The sequence below is a fragment of the Nematolebias whitei genome, chromosome 2, assembly GCF_014905685.2.
Source record: "Nematolebias whitei isolate Nwh7 chromosome 2, NemWhi1, whole genome shotgun sequence".
Classification (NCBI taxonomy): domain Eukaryota; kingdom Metazoa; phylum Chordata; class Actinopteri; order Cyprinodontiformes; family Rivulidae; genus Nematolebias; species Nematolebias whitei.
In genome coordinates, this window is record NC_056499.1 from 37529219 (window position 1) to 37533993 (window position 4775).

At 40.3% G+C, this 4775-nt stretch overlaps 1 protein-coding gene across 1 annotated transcript in view; it reads left to right on the forward strand.

Moving 5' to 3' along the window:
- The first annotated feature begins 3815 nt into the window (after positions 1-3815).
- LOC119424126 (GRAM domain-containing protein 2A-like) overlaps positions 3816-4775 on the forward strand; it is a 975280-nt gene continuing 974320 nt past the window's right edge. The window contains exon 1 of the mRNA XM_037691597.1: positions 3816-3840. The gene's annotated coding sequence lies outside the window, so the exon portion shown is untranslated. The remainder of the gene's footprint in view (positions 3841-4775) is intronic.

A 4775-nucleotide genomic window follows, 5' to 3' on the forward strand; every position in this document is an offset into this window, starting at 1 on the left:
TATATATATATATATATATATATATATATATATATATATATATATAATTAATTATTTGAACACCTTGTGACTTTGCAAGTTCTCCCACTTAGAAATGATGGAGGGGTCTGAAATTTTCATCTTAGGTGCATGTCCACTGTGAGAGACATGATCTAAAACAAAAAATCCAGAAATCACAATGTAAGATTTATGTAAACAGTTTATTTGTGTGTTACTGATGTAAATAAGTATTTGAACAGCTGCCAATCAGATCTGGTCCTCAAAGACCTGTTAGTCCACCTCTAAAAAGTCCACCTCCACTCCACTTATTATTCTAAATCAGAAACACCTGTTTGAGGTTGTTAGCTGCATAAAGACACCTGTCCACCCCACACAGTCAGTAAGACTCCAACTACTAACATGGCTGAGACCAAAGAGCTGTCCAAAGACACCAGACACTAAATTGTAGACCTCCACAAGGCTGGAAAGAGCTACGGGGCAATTTCCCAGCAGCTTGGTGAAAAAAGATCAACTGTTGGAGCAATTATTAGAAAATGGAAGAAGCTAAACATGACTGTCAATCTCCCTCGGCACCACTGTTTCCATGGTTACTGTGGGTAATACAGTAAGACGTCACAGTTTAAAATCATGCATGGCACGAAAGGTTCCCCTGCTTAAATCAGCACACGTCCAGGCCCGTCTTAAGTTTGTCCATGACCATTTGGATGATCCAGAGGAGTCATGGGAGAAAGTTCTGTGGTCAGATGAGACCAGAATAGAACTTTTGGTCTTAATTCCACTCACCGTGTTTGGAGGATGAAGAATGATGAGTACCATCCCAAAAACACCATCCTTACTGTGAAGCATGGGGGTGGAAGCATCATGCTTTGGGGGTGTTTTTCTGCACATGGGACAGGACGACTGCACTGTATTAAGGAGAGGATGACCGGGGCCATGTATGGTGAGATGTTGGGGAACAACCTCCTTCCCTCAGAACATTGAAGATGGGTCGTGGCTGGGTCTTCCAGCCTTTCATGATCTCTGCTCCCTGCCAAAGAAGGGGTTCTCTGCAGACTGAAAGTGGGTGTTTCTAAAGGACAAACACTGATTGGCTAGCTGTATTTGCTGCTCTTTGGGTAAGTTATGTCAGCTCTTTATTAAAACTGAAGGTTTCTAAGAAACAGCGTTATATCTGCTGTCAAACAAGAAGATTCTCTTTTGTTCTTGGTTGTAGCTGCACCTGACACAGGTTAGCTTGAGTGTGGTCCGGGTACAATGAAATATGAAGCATCTGAAGTGAAACCTGCTTCTATTTGTCAAAAAGTCTGGTCTCAATTAAAGATCATGAGTCCTGTAATGAGATAACGGCCCAAAACAAAATCTAAAAACAAAATGTTCTCTTTAGAAGTTCTTCTATGATCTGATCTATGACAGGAGCTGAAACATGGAGTAGGACTGACCCTTAAAATGTGAGACAGCTGAGGAAGTTAACCAGTAAACAGAAATGCCTGCTCCAGTTGCAGAAATCTTACACTCATCTGCAGTGACTGATTTAAAAGGTTGAACAAGAAAATGTGAAGTTAAAGGAAACATCCTTTGTCCCAAAGCCAGTTTAAGTATCATTAATATTTTGGTTACTTTATTTTTCTTTCTTTATGAATTGATTGTAACTATTTTCTCATAATTCACCAACCAAAAAAAAAGTTATGGCGTCACCGCCAATGTCCAATAACGCCTTTTTCTTATCGTGCAATCAAAGGTGGCACTCAAGATACGCCTTTTTTTTTTTCTTCTTAGAGACACACTGCTCACTCCCTCACTATCCATCCTTCGGTTCAAAAAGTAGTACTGTCATCCGGTGGTCGAAAAAAGTATTGCACTCGAAACAAGTTAACCAACATTTCTTCTTAAATTTGGCAATAATTAGTAATTATTGTCAAATTTCAAACAATATTATCGTTTATCTCAATAATTTCTGAGACAATCGCCCAAAAGAATTTGTTGTCGTGACAGGCCTAGGTGCAGCAGGTGCTAAATAATTTTAAATCATTTATTTTAAATTTAAAAAATCCATGCCGATCGTGCGTCTCATCCATCAATCAGCCATTTGTGTGTCATGTCCAATCTTATTTTGAAAAACCACAAAAGAGCCAGTCCACAAAATTCCATCTGCGAAGTGGCGAGGGACTACTGTTCATATATTAGTGTTGAAAAGTCTTAAACCATCCTCTCATTTGCACTTTGCTTTTAAGGTACAGGAGTGTATTATAATTGTTTAAGTGGTCTTCACTGGCTTTCTATGGGCTGACACATTTTCTTTGGACTTTAGCTGCTTTAACTCATTTTCTGTCCAGTACACGACTATTTTCAGAAAAGTTTCTCTGTTTGTTTCCTGACTCTCAGAATATTTCAGATATAAAAGGCTCCTAAATTCAGTTAATGGAGCAGTTTTATTCACAAGCCACTTGGTAAAAACAAAAATTGAAATCAGACTTTTGGACACTTGGCTAAAAATTTGTTCTCATTTCTTTAAATTTATCAAAATAAAAATGAAGACAAGAGTTTGACATGAAAACTTGAGCTGCAGAAGATCAAATGGACGATGCAGCTCTTGGCTCTTTTAACTTTTGAAGGTTTCACTTTAAGAGGTCTGGCACAAAGACCTGGACCCTCAGAAAGTCTGAGAACCAGCGCCCAGGATCATTTTTAAAGAACACAAAAAAAATGGAGGTTCATTTAAAGCAAACATGTAAAACTTGTGCACGTTTCTATATTTTTCTTGGAGCCGTGTGCTGAGGCTGCAGAGTGTACTGTCCCATGTGACCACAGGAGAGCAGTGTCTCTGTAGAGGACACAGTCCAACATCTCTGTCCACATTGAACTTTTTTACAGCTGCACCTAAGTAAGACTTCGATGTGCCATCTGCTGCAACATTTGTGTTGTTGGGGAAATACTTGTGCATATTTACGAAACAGCAAGAAGATTAGGAGAACCCTGCTCATCCTTTAAAATCTGGGTTTGGGTTCCCAGCTTCAGTGGTAAATAGTTATGTAACTCTGAGCATACAAACAGGATACATCTGCTGTTTAAACTTTAAACTGCATGGTATGGAAGGAGGTTATGGTTACATTTTAGTGTTTTGCTTTATTACTCGTAGTTAAACAAAAGATGCGTTCTTTAAGTCCCCTATGATGTAAAACTGGCACTAACGTCTCAAACTGAAGTGTTTTTTTATTTTCTTCAGATTTTTGTGAAGTACGTTTTAAATGAAGCCATATAAAGATCATCTTTCAACACGTTCAATGATTCACACAGAAATGGATGTTTAAAACAGTTCTGATCATTCTGTGTCATTTCAGACCCTCTAACTGTTTGTGCCTGATGTGGCGTTCACTTGTCTCGGGCGGTCGGGATATTTTTATCTGCGCTCCTAATGCTCCCGAGCTCTGTGCATTAGGATAATGCAACAGCAGTGACAAGGAGCGATTACGCCGGGGATGATTTTGTTGAGTGTAAATGTGAAATCTGATTATCCTCCATGCTTGCCGGGGGGGAGGAGGGGGGAGGAGGGAGGGGTTAAGACACCAAAGTGCTGAGCCAATGGCTTTCCTACTGAGCAGCTGGCTGGCATCAGGACAGGACAGGCCGCTCACAGGAAGGGTACCTGAAGGACGGCTCGTACTCCTCACAGGACGCCGAGGGTGACTTCCAGGAGGTGTTCATGGGATGCACTATCTACGCGGCCAGCCCTAAGGCCCTGCCCGCCGACGAGGCCCGAGGACAGGACGGATACTACCAGCTGCCCCACTACAGCCATGCTTATGGGAACTGCAGTCAGAGGATAGCAGCTTGCAGAGCCAGGTCAGTGAACGCAGCATGAGGAGGACACTGCTTTAAGTGGATCAGAGTGCAGGCTGAGTGGTCCAATCAAAAGATCACTTTTTATTCTTAATTCTACTAATAAAACAAGATTAAAACGAGGTGAAGTGACAGTTTTTATACTGGTAACAGGACTGGTTTGTAAAGTGTGTTTTAATTTCTGAGGCACAGTGAAGGAAAGTTAAAAAAGTAAAACCTCAGTGAACATCTGTGTGTCGCTGCTTTGTCAGCAGTTTCTGATGCATCACGACTGACTTCACGGATAAAATGTTGCTGCTGTTTGTTACACTTCCAGCAGTTTGCTGATTGAACTAAACAAAGCTAAAGCATCGCTAACATTAAATACCAATAATTAAATGTTGCCAACACCAGTGCTGTGGGCACAGCAACTGTTCTTCTGTTGTGCAGCTCTAATGCCTACTCAGATATTAATTGTGACTTATTATTATTATTATTTTACTTGTAGTTCTTTCTGTAAGTGAACGTTGTAGTTGTGCATTACTTTAAAGTTTTACGTCTATTTCTGCTCATATTTGGGTTCTTTGGCTCCAGGACTCTATGGACCCACACTGCCTGAATATTTACACTGAGTTCTGACACAGTCGTGCTGAAATGGACAAAACCTTCTCGAGGGGGGAATAAAATCAAGTCATTTGGCAGCATTAAACTCCTCCTAATCTTGTTTGATTAAATACTAAGCCTGTGGCTCACGGAGCTGCAACTAGACAACTGCTTACAAATACATACTAGGAATAAACAGAGAAATGCTGAGTAAATAATTTATTCACAAAGTGTCTTAATATGTCTGAAATTTATTCTCATTTAATTTGTAACTTTTATGACGTGACCACCCAGAGAACTTGGGATCAGATTCTCTTCAACATTTTAGGGAAACCTCTGAAAGTCACAGATTCTGG